At 38.8% G+C, this 15,968-nt stretch overlaps 1 pseudogene; it reads right to left on the bottom strand.

Moving 5' to 3' along the window:
• Window positions 1–810: 810 nt before the first annotated feature.
• Window positions 811–1,281, bottom strand: LOC115272083 (annotated as a pseudogene).
• Between the last annotated feature and the right edge of the window lie 14,687 nt (window positions 1,282–15,968).

The raw sequence follows: 15,968 nt of genomic DNA, 5'->3' as shown, positions 1-15,968 counted from the left end.
TTGTTATGCTTAATCTTTTTCAAGAGTGAGAGAGAGAGAGAGAGAGAGAGAGAGAGAGAGAGAGAGAGAGGGAGCACATGAGCAAGGGAGGGGCAGAGAAAGAAGGAGACAGAATCTGAAGCAGGCTCCAGCCTCCAAGTTGTCAGCACAGAGCCCAACGTGGGGCTTGAACTCAGGAACGATGTGATCATGACCTGAGCCAAAGTTGGAAGCTCAATAGACTGAGCCACCCAGGTGTCCCTTCGTCTTCATTTTTCAAACACAAATATCTCCGTCCCCATCTCTTGCTTTTCTCTTGATCTGTATTTCCTCCCCCTCCCACTCTATCTCCTACTTCTCTATTCCATATTTCATGCTATTACTTCCATCTTGGTCCTTCCCTCTGATTTGCTCAGAATTTTCTCATGGACAAATAAACCAATAACAAAATTGATGAGGTTTAAAAAAAATCCTAATGAATGTATTCAGTGGAGATGCAAAACAAGAATAGGTAGTAATGCTATGAAATACACACTTGGAAAATTTTTATTGTTCAAAAATTATTAGGTAAGAAAATCTTTCTATAAAATTTTAGTTATTCAAAACTGGTTCATGTATCAATAAGGTACAATATGCACACAAAACACAAAAATACATATAAAAATAAATACATGAAACAAATCCCTCAAAGTGTCCTGGGTCCAGAAACCAGAAATTTCTTCTTTCTTTCTTCCTTCCTTCCTTCCTTCCTTCCTTCCTTCCTTCCTTCCTTCCTTCCTTCCTCCTTCCTTCCTTCCCAGTCTTGAAGTCCTCCTTTTATTTTTACATGTATCATGCTGTGAACTGATAGCGCCTGGGTTCCAGCAGCTCAGGCTCTTCTCTGTCCATTCTCACAAGGTGAGCTTCTCTGGGTGGGACAGGCTGGTTCTTCGGCTGAACCCAAGCACTTTCTCATCGGCTTCCTTCTCTCTCTGATCATTTCCCTTCACACGCTTCAGGAAGGCTCTTTGAGTGCTTAATATGCTCAGTATACATGTTAATTCTCTCTGCAAGAATCTTGCCCTTAACTTGTTCCTTTACAGCAGTGCCAACAGCATGCTGGGTACCACTGACTCTTCCGGTTTTGCCATGGGAACTTTTGGGGGGTTTTCCTTTTTGAACACTGCCTATTCTCTGGATATCTCCAATATCACCTTTCTTGTAGATTCGCATGTATGTGACCAAAGAAACAACTCTGTGTTTTCTAAAAGGCCTAGACTACATACAGTGGGTGCCTCTCCTCTTTCACTTTGTCTGGGCCATTTTGACAAATTACTGGAAGATGGTAGTTCTTGCCAAAAGAGAAATCAGAAATGTCTTAACTGGATCTTTCTAGCATGAAATCTCTTATGTGCCTATGGGGAAGCTGTCAGATGGGGCTAAGGTTCTTCAGAGGCTTGACTGAGGCAGGACTCTCCACAATCAAGGAAGTTTGCTCACAAGTCAAGCATCTGATGCTGGCCGAGGACCCCACAACCCTCCCACATAAACCCTGCTCTGGGTGCATTGACTGTTTTTGTCACATGGTGACTGTCTTTGCACAGAATGAACTATCCATGAGATTTGGTCTAGTTATTGCTTAAGATCTATAGCATCAGCAACACTAAGAGGCGATTCAAATTGCCTAATATCCTCCTGAACAAATGGTTCCTACCTTAGTTTCACAAGGAGGGAGTGGGGATGTCAATGGAAAAGGAGGACATGTTTTATCATGGGGTTCATGCCTCCGAGATCATTGTCTCCCCATTAGAATACCTTGAATGTATACCACATTCATAACAATCAATACGATACTCCACGGAAGAGTTCAATCATGGGAGGGTAAGTCCTTAATTCACATGAATGAAAACAAAAAATAATTTTATAGGCTGAATTTTGCTGCCCTCCTCCAAATTTATTTTGTGGGTCTGAACACCCTGTGTCTCAGAATGTGACTGAACTTGGAGATAAAGCCTTTGAAGAAGTAACAAAAGTAAAATGAAGTCATATGGGTGACCATGATCCAATACAATGGGTGTCCTTACAGGTAGAGATTAGAAAGGACAGGGCACACGCATGGAGAGAAGACCACATGATGGTACAACAGAAGATGGCTGCCCTCATGGCAGGGAGAGAAGTTTCAGAATGAAACCAGGCATGTCAGTTCCTGAGCTTGGGCTCCTGTCCTCAAAACTGTAGAAGAATAAATCTCTGTTGTTTAACACACCTTCTAACTCTGTGGTCTTTTATCATAGAAGCCTTAAAAATGATACAAATAGCATTGCAGTAAATCAACTAACAGCAGGAACATTGAGAGGAATTGAGCAAATAAGTCGAGATGCAAAAAGGTTCAAACAGGTCAGATACAACATTTTATTGTTTGATTCTATGGCTGTGGCACATAATTGCCAATAGAGTGTGCTCTTTATGTGTTTATGTGTAGCATGGCATGTTCCTTTGGTCCTGGATTCAACACTTTTTTTTAAGTTTATTTATTGATTTTGAGAGAGAGAGAGAGAGAGAGAGAGAGAGAGAATCACAAGCAGGCTCTGTACTGTCAGGGCAGAGTCCAACATGGAGCTCTGTCCCACCAAGAGATTATCACCTGAGCTGAAATCAAGAGTCAGACACTTAACTGACTGAGCCACCCAGATGGCCTCCTGGGTTCAACTCTTACAGAAGTGGAGACTTGCGGCAGAGAATCAAAATAAGTGTAAAAGCTACTGGCTCCTTCTTAAACTTCTCCATATGACAGGCTGTCTGTGTGCAGTACAACCCAAAGGCAAGCATGACTCACAGGAATTGAATGAATCAGTGGCTGAATGTGAAAATACCATATGGCCTGTTTATCACACACATAAGCGCAAACACACACATGCGCTCGTGCGCACGCACACACACGCACAGAGATGTTATTAACAGTAAAACACTGTCTTCTGTGACTCCCAAATGAAAAATGTAGTTATTTTCTTCACATCTTCTCCCATTCCCCAACTGTGTCACATTATTAGACATCATTAGACTATCTCTCCGATAGTCAGGGCCTGCCGCACTGTACTTCTGCCCGTCCTGATTATAATTCAGATAGTAATATTTCCTATTTGTACTCTTCCTCTCTAAACCAAGATACATGTTCTCTTCCCAAAAGGCACCTTTGTAAAAACTGGGAGGTTTATTAAATTAGTGGAGCATAATTTATATTAAATTTCCTAAAGAATATGAATAAACTGGCTCCCAAGGAGGGGGCCTCTCCTAGAAAAGTCATTAATTTAAAAGAATTACTTTAAAGTGAGCATGTTATAAACCAGATAAATTTCATAAGATACAATCTCAGAGAAGGTCCCTTGGGCACTCATCAATGCAGGCTACCTAATAACTTGTCAATAGCGTTAAATTAATGGTGCTTTCCCAGCCTTCTTCAATCTCATTATTGCCAATGCAACATTTTAAGACTATAACTGTGAACATCAACTTATTACCTTGAAGTAAATTTACTTTTTTTTAAGTTTATTTTTTATTTATTTTAAGAGAGAGAAAACAAGCAGGGGAGGGGCAGAAAGAGAGGCGGACCAAATCCTGAGTAGTCTACACACTGTCAGCATGGATCCAGGCACAGGACTCGAACTCACAAACCCTGAGATTATGACCTGAGTTGAAGTCGAGAGTTAGACACTTAACTGGCTGAGCCACCCAAGTGCCCCAATCTTGAAGTCAAGTCACTTTTTAAAATCCTTAGCAGTGAGAGGTAGTTATAGTCTATGACTTTATTGTTTTTTGTTTAGGATTCAAATTTTTCATTATTTTTTTGTAATTTTCACTTCAATAATTCTAGATTTTGAAAGTTAGACACCAAGCAGATTTCCAAAGTATCGAAAAATAAAGATTTAAAAAGCTTCAGTAAAGATTGAAGAAAAGATAAGGGAAGTAATTCTTCTAATGTGAATATGCAATTTGAGATTACCACTTCATACTTAAAAATTCCATAAACTCTTATTTCAGCAAGAAAAACTGACTTGCTTTCCTATTGTCCTTCATAGTAGTCCTTAGGAATAAGTTGTTACTATTAAATATTTTCTTTTATACAAAAAAGTCACTTAAAAATACATAGGAAACCCTACCCGTACTGCAAAGTCAGTTCAGAAGTTCAACATTAACTGATTTATTTCATACTGAAAAATATATTATCTGAAATTTTAAAAAATACATTAATAATATATACAAAAATCTGCCATCAAAATTCTTAAAAATTGTTGTGATAATAAAGGAAAGTGGAATCTATGCTTTTGGAGAAAATGTAATCTTTTCCAATGGACAAGCACGACTCCCAGCTCTAGATTTGATTTTATAAAATACCAAATCTATCTGCCATGTGTCCCTGTGTCCATCCTTCATCTTTCTATTAGCCCACCTCCCACCTCTTTTTTCCTGACAAGATTCTAGAATTGATTAAGATCTGCTTTTTCCCACAACAGTAATAATGATGCACTCCTTTTTGTTTTGTATGTGTGTTTGTTTCTTGGACTTTTACTGAATATTTGAATTAATGGCAGGGTCTGTGGTAAATGCTGGAGCAGGACTTAACACAAGTCTGCAAGACTCTAAATCCTATGCCCATGTGATAGCCTCTCTCTGGGAAACAAATTGGAAAAGAGTTCCACCACTTAACTGTGTGACCCAGAACTTTCGTTTTTTCATACATCAACCAGGGTTAGTCATAGGTGCTCATCTGAGATAGTTGTGATATAGATTAAATATGGTGATGTGTGTAACCCCCCTGGAACAGATGAAAATGTAAAGCCTTTCAGACTTCACCTATTACATATATTATATACATATTACATATAAATACACATATTACATATCAAGTTTTGCACATTCTTGGATAAAATCATTTTCACCCTTTCATATTCCATAGTTAAATCAGTCCTACTGAAACCATATAAATTGTGGGAAAATTATTCACCTGGAATGTCATTATTCCCAAAGCAAATGAAAGACAACTTTGGCCAAGAGAGTAACAGCTCTGCTCTGTGCTCTGAAGGCCATCAATCAGGAAATTATTCCCATAATCCATGTGAGATACAAGTGTAGCATGGCCCAGGGCACGGAGGTGGAGGAGAGAGATGTGTGATCCAGAATTTTTTGGGAGGCAGAATGAACACGATCCAGTGGCCTCTGAGGTGCCGGAGAATGAAAAGCAGGCTGTTACACAGGGCAGGCGGCTACCCTAAGTGTGAAGGAAAGACCAAAGTTAAACCAAGTGGAAATTTAAGTACGATGCCAAATATCCCATGATTCATAAAACACCTCTGATATTACTGGAACATGTGTATTGGTAATATAATAGCTTTTTAAAGTATGAGGAACATTTAAGTGAAACAAAAATAATAGTTATGCCTGAGGCCATTTGGTGGCACATTTGCATTTCCTTCACTAACTTTTGGATTTGTACAGCAATTTATTTTGTTTTGAGTTTGCAGCAACGATCTGAGTTAAGATGTTTTATTCAACATTTGAAAAAGTCCTTTATTTAATAATTTTAGGAGTAGAGGATTTTAAGAATTTACTGCTCTGATTCACATAAGAGCTCTTTCTCTTCACTGAGTAGCGTCGCGGCTGCTATACCATGCGTAACGCCTGCACGTTAGCGCACCAGAGAATACTTCTAAATAATGCTCCGCACCTGACCTGTGCTTCAGAACAGTCACATAGGCACAGAGCAGTGGTTCATCAGGGGTTGCTTGTTGGATGCATTAAGGAAAGCTATAAAAGAGAATGAAATGATGCTTAAAAATAGAACTCTAATAAAAGGCCCAGAAAGAATGGAGAGGACAATTATACGGTGGCTTCATGCCCTCAGCCAGGCCAGCTAGTAGAGCCTGCGAGAAGAGTGCCCTGGGGGGTGAGGTTGGAGGAAGGATGGGAACTCCCTTCTCCTCTGCTGTCACAGGATGACGACATTTCACTTCTAACCCAGATGTGTGGTTTCCCACCTGCCACGGGGCTGTGACACCAGCTGGGCATCCCACAAGTCACTTAGTCTGACGCCATCTACCTGCGGTGAGCACCAGGTCCTACTTGTTAGAGGATCTGCCCCACAGGACTGCCCCATTTCATGAGGACTCCACACCCAAGTTGTCACTTACACTTCTGACTGACCAGCTATAAATCCTGCTTCCCATGACTCCCTCCTTAGGTCCGGTAATTTGTTAGAATGGCTCACAAAAATCAGAGAAGCATTTGTTTACCTTTACCAGCCTATTATAAATAATACACTAAAGGGTACAGATGATTGGCCAGATGAAAGGACACACAGGGTGAGGTATGGAAGCATCCTGAGCTCGGGAGCCTCTAGTACCCTTTGAGCTGGGGAGCCCCACCCTCCCAGCACGTGGGGATGTTCGTCAACCCAAACCTCTCTGAAACCCATGTGTTTGGAGTATGGAAGCTTCCCTGTATGCATGCTCGATCATTAACTCAATGCCCTGTCTTCTCCCCTCTCTGTAGGATGGGGTGGGGCCGAGGCCTCCAAGCTCCTAGTCATGGCTTGGTCTTTCTGATGATCAGTCCCCGTGCAGAAGCCACCAAGAGCCTCCTCTTTAGAGCAAAAGATGCTATCACTCAGACCATTCCGATGGTTTAGGAGACACCGCAATCACTTAGGAAATTACAAACATCTTATGAGCTGTGTGTCAGGAACCGGGGTAGATATATGTGTGTGTATATATATATATATATATATGTATATATATATATATATATATAGAGAGAGAGAGAGAGAGAGAGAGAAAATACATATGTTTATATATAATTTCTATTATTTCATAAGGGGGCAGTGGTCATTATAGCAATAACTTTCACAAGTAAGAGTTAGTAAAGAACACTGTTGCAAGTTATAAACGTGGGGGGTGGGGAGAGTCGATATAGTAGAAAAATGGAATTATGGCCTCATTACCCATTCCAGTGTGCCCAGAGAGACACTTGGCCCTACTGCAAATGTGGTTCACTTCCCGGTTGTCCTGTCCTTATGCATGTATACATCTCCTCACACGCGTTTCCCTTGGAAGTCCCCTGTGAGCCCGGATATGAGGGAAAAGCTTGTGCCTGACCCCACAGCACCACACTAAATATACCTTCTCTGTTGTTGATCCATAAACGTACTGTTCCCTTGGTATTGTGATTACTGATTTATCTATCATTTACACTAAAGTAAATTACCTTAAGGCACAGGATGTTGTGTGTGTGTGTGTGTGTGTGTGTGTGTGTGTGTGTGTTTGGTTTGGTTTGGTTTGGTTTGGTTGGTTGGTTTTGTTTTGTTTTTACTGCTACATCTCCAGTACTTGACATTCAGGGATCATTCAACATGTATTTTTAATGTGAAATGAAAACAGACTTCTACCAACTCCGTATTTCCACACCTCACTGTCAGCCTAAATTCCTACTCCATCAGGAGTCCCTCAGACCTTGTTCAAGATTCTCCTCCAGGACAGGTATACAAACCATGAGTGCCAAATTTCCAAGGACAGGTCCTAAGTAATTTCATTACTACTGTAAACAGATGAGTTTCAGTCTGTCTGAAATAGCAGCTTTCAAAGACAACTGAAGGCATTTTCTCCAAATTTGGGATAGATTGTGTGGTGCAGACCCACATGCACAGGCACATTCACAGGCACACGCACAGGCACATGCATCTGCTCTGAGATGCTCTGGACGGACTTCAAGGACCAGGAGACCACAAATCTGCACCAGGAGAGCTGACAGGTGCAGATTTGTGGAGCAGCATCTCCACTCTGGGACAGCATCCCATGGCGCTCCGAGGAAGGCAGCAGTGTTTTCTTATTCCACAAAGGTTAAAAATTCTATTGATCAACACAGGCGAGGTCGGCCTGTTTTCACTAATGCTTAAATATATGTAACTGCGTGTTCCACAAGGGGTCATTCACCCTGAAATGGTCAAGGTCCATCACGGCACCTGCGACATTGTGAAGGGATCTGCGGAACTGCTGTGATGGACCAAGAAGTGTTTTCTTTCAGAAATCTGATCAGCTCCGAGCTTTTATTGTTATTATCCCGTTCCAGAGGAGGAAATGAGGTCAAGGCACTTTCCATGTAGGATGGAGTTACCAAGCAGCAGAACTAGAATTTGAATTCAGATCTCTCTAACTTAATATCCTTTGAAGACAACACGATGAATCTTCTCAGTTTCAATAAATCTTCTGAGAATCAATAGGTGAATTAATGAGCAAAATATGCACATATGTAATATAAAAATATATAAAAATATATTTATAATTATATATAAATATAGAAAACAATGAAATATAAAATTATCGAAGTACATATATACTTTCAATGTAATATATTTGTTATAATAAAAGTATACTATTACCTATTATACAATTATTATAATTATATAATATACATAGCATAATTATAATAAAAATGTAAATTATATAATAAGCTTATACTATGATGCAATAAAATATAAGGTATTTACATATATAATGTAAGTGATGTATAAATATATATTTATAAATACATAAAATTATATAAATACATAAAATAACATAATATAAAGTAATATAAAAATAAACTAAAAATCCATATTTAAAGTATATGAACATTAGAAGAACTTTCAAGATGTTATTTTCTTCATTCTGATCTCATCAACCACCACAAACACTGATGATATTTTTGCATATTTCCTTCCAAATAATTTTCCAATAAATATAAATGTGATGGTAACGAACAGAATACAGACATGACTTTTGGCATGTTTTTTACATTTCTAATTTGATCATTTTAAACTTACAAAAAAATCACAAAAAATTGTAGAGCATCTAACTTTCCTTACTGTCACTATCGTACATAACCATAGCACAATTATAAGAAATAATAGATTAACATTTGCACATACATTTAACTAAACTACAGATTTTATTTGGATTTCACCTGGCTTTTAACTAATGTCTGTTTTGCTGGTTTCTTTCAAGACCCAACCCAGGATCCCACACTGCAATTTGTTATTATGTTTGTTTCCTTAGTTTCTTTCAACTTGGTAATAGTTCTTCAGTAGTCCTTCGTTGTCTTACAGGAGTTGGACACTTTTGAAAAATAAAGATCAATGGGTCCATCATTTTGTAGAATATCCTTCTGTCTGGGTTTGCCTGGCGCTTTCTCATTATTGAGATTGAAGTTACGCATTTGGGGCAATACTGCACAAGCGTGTGCCCTTTCATTGCAACAATGTTTCATTACTGGTGACCCCAACCTTGATGAAGTTAACACTATTTACTTTGCAGCTGACTAATTCTCAAAAACATTCTCTGATGTAGCATGGCGATCCACATTTCACAGATGGGCAAAAAAAGGAAAAAAAAGGCTCAGAGAAATCAAATGTTCTACTCAAATTTTCATAGAAACCAAGAGGAAGATCACTGAAATGAACTCCAAGGGCCATGGATAATGCTATTCCCACTCCCCCTGCCCCCCCGCCCCCCCACCTTTTCTACTTCTCCGTTTCTTTCTTTTGGATTTGTAGCTAGATTACCATGTCACTGGAAAAAATGCAACAAAGTATAATTTAAAAAAGAAATGAAATCTTAGCATCTGAAGACTGTAAACTCTGAAATATACCTGATGAGAGATAAAAATAGAGTTCCAATCCTGGAGGGCAATATGTGGATGTCAGGCAAAACTTAATTGCATTTCTTCAAGCTCTTGGGAATTACACTGGCCTTGCAAACCATGGAGCTGCCTGTGTTTCTCTTAGTCTCTGGTTTCAATGCTCAATGATGCACTAGCCCCTGCAAGGCGTTAGGAATATATTACATGAGAAGTCTTAACTTTTTTTTTCAGAGACAACATGACAGACCTCTAAAGAATCTGATGAAAGCTATTGCACCTCTGTCCAAAAAAATGCATGTGTGAAATGAATTTCTCGGTTCCCAGAGGCCTTAGAACTACACTCTAGATGTCATATACTGGACCTTCTCTGTTGAGGGCCAAGACCACCCGTGCAAGACAGGTTAAGAGACTGAAACCAGCCAGATCATTCAGCCAAAGCAGTGCTACTCAGTAGGGATATCCCAGGAGCTACCTATGTAATTTTAGGTTTTCTAGTAGTCAGATTACAAACTTTGAAAACCTAATTTTAATAATACATTTGATTTGATCAAATATTATCCCCCAACTATGATCAGTTCAACATGTATTGAATATAAAAGTGATTAAAAATATACTTTACTGTTTTAAAAATAAATAAATAAATAAATAAAGTTTATGAACATTGTGGCTAGGTTTCTTTTTTTAATCATTAGTTTGGTAAACATTTGCTACTTTTTATTAGTATGTGTTTTAATACACGTTATCTCTCACATAGTTTGAATGCCATTTGAAGATTTGTTTTATTTTGTGGCTCCTTTTCATTTCCTTTTTTTAAAAATTTTCAATGTTTTATTTATTTTTTGAGAGAGAGAGAGAGAGAGTGTGTGAGCATGAGGGTCAGAGAGAGAGGGAGACACAGAATCCGAAGACAGGCTCCAGGCTCTGAGTTAGCTGTCAGCACAGAGCCCAATGCAGGGCTTGAACCCACAATCCGTGAAATCATGACCTGAGCTGAAGTCAGACATTTAACCAACTGAACCATTCAGGCGCCCCTCCTATTTGTTTCTAGAAAGAGGCTTCCGCCTAATGCTATTCCAACTGTATTTATTGGCTCATTTATATGAAGCTAGATTTAGTAGAGTTTGAAAACTGAGACATCCTTATGAATATTTAGTCTTAAAAGTTAGGTTAGGGTTCCATAATGAAATAATTGTATTGAAGACCGGAACATTTGGAGCTATATAGTCCATGCATGTAATCTACAAATTTGTGGGGCATCTGGGTGGCCCAGTTTGTTTAGCGACTGACTCTTGGTTTTGGCTTGGGTCATGAGCTCACAGTTTATGGGATCAAGCCCCATGTCGGGCCCTTTGCTTAGAGCACAGATCCTGCTAAGGACCCTGGCTCTACCTCTCTCTCTGCCCCTCTGCTGTTTACAAGCTTGCGCTCTCTCGCTCTCTCTCTCTCTCTCTCTCTCTCTCAAAATAAAGAATTTAAACTTAAAAAAATAAAATTAAACCACAGTGTAAATCCCCACATCTTTCTTGTTGTTGTTCTACTTCCCATTGGCACTATACTTGCAAATGGCTGAATCAACCAGGAAAAGATTATCTGATTTTTCACATCTGGTATGGTCACTTTGAATGCCTCATTGCTAAATTTTATTGTCACTCCATAACATATTATTAAACGTCTTTGGGGAGCATTCTTATTTCTTAATTCACGGAAGAGAACCAATAGTCTGTCTACCAATAATTACAAAGGAAGACAGTGGAGTGCAAACAAACTGTGTGACTCAGCTCAGGACTCGGATGTAACCGGTGGTAGGTCACCTTCAAATACCAGCAGTTGGGCTCCGGAGTCCACATTCTCTATCATTGTGCTATAGCTGACTCACCTGAGAAGTGTCACAAGTGAGAGAAGACAGACATTTGATTTTTGAGCAATTATATATATGTGAATGACTATCAAAATGACTTGTTAGAATATCAACCTAAGACACATTGCTCCTCTAAACAAGATAAAGGGGGCTGTGGATTAATCAAAGGAATGCATAGCTATCCCAGCAAAGTTGCTTTTCAACTGCATTTGTACTAAATTAACTTTAATAATCTTTCTGAATACAGAGATAAATGTAAAAATGGTGAGTAATAAAGTCACAGAACAACAGATGATTGGTAACCTTATAATCATTAGTAGAGTAAATATTGACAGGTTATAAGAAAAAACACATAAATTGGAATTTTGTAAATGTGGAAACATCATAAATAAAAAGCATAGACCATATTTAATATTTGAAACAAACTGATGTAAACTTAGTTTGTAGCTTTTGGCTCAATACCATTTAGAGGAGGGGGTGAGTGATAAGATGGGGTATTACATGTGACCCCAAAAGGAGTGATCCTCATGTTATATTCTTAAATGAAAGTAAATGGATATTTTTTCAGTTGGTGGTGGGAATGCTACTGGGTCACTTTTTAAAAATGAGATAGAAATGGATTTCTGAGTATATTATTGAAATTACAAAAATACTTGCTAATTTATCTCTCATAAAAACCATTCTAACTTTACCACAATTTTTCTGTCTTCTGTGGTGTCAAAATAAAAGATCAAAGGAATAAGTCAATTGGAAAAAAGAAGTGTTTTTTTTCTGTCATAGATAAACACTAGACTTAATTAAGTATTTAAGATTTTCAACGTGTCCAGAGAGGGTTTCTCTGAAACTATAGTTACTTTTGAATGATGTTGGAAAATCCATGACATGCCTCTACAACAGAACAGAATGGAAAAAATGGCCCTATACACACACAGGGGAGAGACATCAATGTTTTATTTATCCATGCAAAGAGTATACTTCATATCAAAGAAAGTTGTAGCCTTTTATTTTTAGGTTTATTTATTCATTTTGAGAGAGAAAGAGAGAGACAGAAAGAGAGAGAGAGAGAGAGAGAGAGAGAGAGAGAGAGAGAGAGAACATGAGAGGGAGGATCAGAGAGAGAGGGAAAGGGAGAATCCCAAGTGGGCTCCGCACTGTCATTGCAGAGTCTGACATGGGGCTTGAATTCAAGAATTGTGAGAACATGATCTGAGTCTAAAGGCTTAAACAATTTGAATAATTCAGGCACTCCCCAAAATTGATAGGCATTGATCAATGTAAGTTTTCCACTAGTGAAAGGAGTGAAAGAAGAAGTGATGTTTCACAATGATGATTTACTGTATAGAGACAAAGCTTTTTATGCCTATGGGAATTTCCTTTGAAAATCACATGACTAGGTGAAAAATAAACAAACATAATTAAATTTCTCTTTTTCTTTCTTTCTTCCTTCCTTCCTTCCTTCCTTCCTTCCTTCCTTCCTTCCTTCCTTCTTCTTTCTTTCTTTTTTAACAAATTGAAATTAAGTCAAGAACCAGATAACATAAGTGGTTTTCCTTAATCACAACAAATTGTATTTTTAGGACTGATTAATTAGTTTTTCCAAAGGAAGTCAACTGAAAGCAAAACTGCCAGTTTCTTTCTTGATTTTTTTGTTTAATATCAACAGTTCTTTGAATTCAGCATCATTTTCAGCTGAAACTGTCAAAAACCTATGGGAAATGACATGTTATGTAGCTTAGTTCCTGAAAAACCCATCTGATAACTTCTCATGTCCTATCCAGGTATTAAAGAGTCAGACTGGAAAACACCAGTATAAATGTAAATAACTCGGAGACACATATCTAAAGAAGAATGGTGAGTACAGACACATAGGCCATCAATAACAATTAAGATACATTATCTTCCAAATAACTCATAAGGCCATATTCTGCCATGAACTCCTGACTCCTCACTGTCATATCCACTGGGAACACATGGGGAGTTCAGGATGAGTGCCGGGAGACATGGAGGGCAGCTCGCCTGCAAGAGCAAACAAACTATGCTTTGGCTCCATTTGCTCTTGGCTTTATTCTGTCCTCGGCCAGCAGAAACACAAGGCCAAGTCACTATGTTGCTACCGAATCAATCATTTAAGAACATGACCAATCTCTTCCCTCTCAGTGATCTTATTTCAATAACTTAACTGCCAGCTACAATTCAACAGTCCCTCGAGATCTAGAAACACTGTTCCAAACTTCCCCCTCAACTCTCATTACGGGGGCCTGAGGAAACCCCAGGACCTCTGCTACTCGCAAATGCCCAGTGGATTTCAATCTTCTTAATGGCTTCAAATGATAGACTCCTGCTTCAACAAACACGGGTTTTATATTTATTATTTTGGGACCCATTTGAGGGTTAGCTCTTTCTATTTTCATGCCAAATCATTTGTAAACTTGGGAGATATTATGGATGTCCTGGGGAGCAAAAGGAGATGTTTTCTAATACAAACCATTCAGAACAGCAGGCATCACCTTTTCATCTTGAAATCTTTAGCAGGACAATCATCACAGGTTTCTACTGAGCCTTTGTTTTCCCTGTATCAGCCCTACCCCCTCTAAGGCTCTATAAATGTATGCGTGCATGTATTTGCTAATCAATCTCTTTTAATTAACCATAAATAAAACTGATTATTTGAATAACATGCATCTGAGGGGTCTTGTCATGTTGTAGTACCAAATAATTCCTCAATCTTTGGGCTTTCACATAATGAAAATTGTATTTCCCATTCACATAAAGGTTTCTGTTACTTAACATAGCTCTCCAAAGTAGATGTTGCTCAAAAATTGATGGAGAGGCCCATCCATGATTTCTGCAGCTGTGGAAGAGAGGAACTGGAGAATTTTCCATGGACTTTTCACTTCATATTTCCTTGGTTATAACCCAATGGCATGTGCTGCCCAACACCAAAAGTGTAGAGAAATCACAAACTTTGCCGTGACTATAACACAAAGAAAATTGGATGTTGGTGAAAAGTAGTGATAGCACATTTCATGTATGATATGCAAGGCCTCCCCTATGTTTGAGTCTGGATTTTTTTTTTTATTTTACATGTCTATACCTTTCCAAAAGTACACTTATTTATAACAAGTTTTGATATTACAAGTTTATAATAAGTTTTAACACCTGGCAAAATGGGTTCAAAATACAAAAAGGTGACTGCAGATTCTCATTCTTCATGCTAGATATTCTTTTTGTTGTTGCTGTTCACACTGTATTTAAAATTTTCTCTGCTTGTATATTTTCTATCACTGCTATGCATTTGGGCCAAGGCAGTAGGTAATTCTTTAAACATTAACACTAATTCACCAGATCAAGGTATATGGTTTTTGATAAATGTGTTTAATGAAACACAGATCAGGTATCATTTCTTCCATATTTCACATTTCTGTTCTAAAATATGAAATTATTACAAAAGGAGACATTGCCACATTTCCAAAGCTTGAACTGCCTCAATCTGACTCACTCAGATGTGTTTGGTACTAAAGAGAATCCTTATACTATCACTTACATCCAGATGAGCAAAACATTCATGTCAGAGGCGCACCAACACTGAAAGGCTGCTTCTGCTTTTGCCAGGTCTATCTAATTTGAATTTCCACCACAGTCAGAAAATTATTTGGTTTGACTAAGGAATTCATTTCCCTCTATTTAATTCTATCTCTTGTCAGCAAAAAGATGATAGTGCACGTTAGCAGAAACTGCTCACCTTCCAGATCCCAAGGGATTGGCAGCGTCCTGCCTACACCTGGGAACAAAGCAGTCAAGAAGTGGAAGGCATGAAACGGACGTTGCCAAATATGACTGTATTTACTATTCCATGCAAGCTCAGTCAGTTTCAGCAGCCACCAGACTCTGATAACTATAGTCTTCTGTAATTACTCTTTGTCCATGAACTAGTCATGATGCCATGTGTGAAAGAATCCAGTGTCTGGTCTGAAGGCTATGCCAGGACAGGGCTACTGTTGACAAATTCCCTTTGTTCCAGACCGCCCAGCATAGCATCTCAGAAGTGCCCATCAAGCTGGTACTTTTGTAGACTTTAGTGAATCCCCCCTGTGTTTAGAGCTGGTGTCTCTCTTGACCCTTCATCACTCAAATTGCCTGGAAAGACCCGTCTCTAATATGGCCAAGTGCCCGGTGGTGATTGCTCCAGATTAGGGTCTTTTTGTTCTCCAGTCAACAAACGCAATTGCCACTCAAGCTGCTATATCCCTGGGTATTCTACTACATTGAGTTAAAGAACTAGCCTCCAACACTGCTTTGTCTCCTGTGTTTGGGCTCTGGCTCCACCACCCAGGGCCAAGCCTTCCTATTTCCGTGACAGGATCTCCTTCCCAACCTGGTTTTTTTCCAGGCTGGTGGATTATTCACATGTGTGGACCAGTTCTTGCTTTCCTTCAGAGAGGTAAGAAGAAGTGTGTGCCCTAATCAGGTGAAAAAGTGCAGTACC

This window comes from Suricata suricatta, chromosome 2, assembly GCF_006229205.1.
Source record: "Suricata suricatta isolate VVHF042 chromosome 2, meerkat_22Aug2017_6uvM2_HiC, whole genome shotgun sequence".
In the NCBI taxonomy this organism is placed as follows: Eukaryota; Metazoa; Chordata; class Mammalia; order Carnivora; family Herpestidae; genus Suricata; species Suricata suricatta.
The sequence above is the reverse complement of the archived record's forward strand: the minus strand, read 5'-3'. Positions and strand labels throughout refer to the sequence as shown.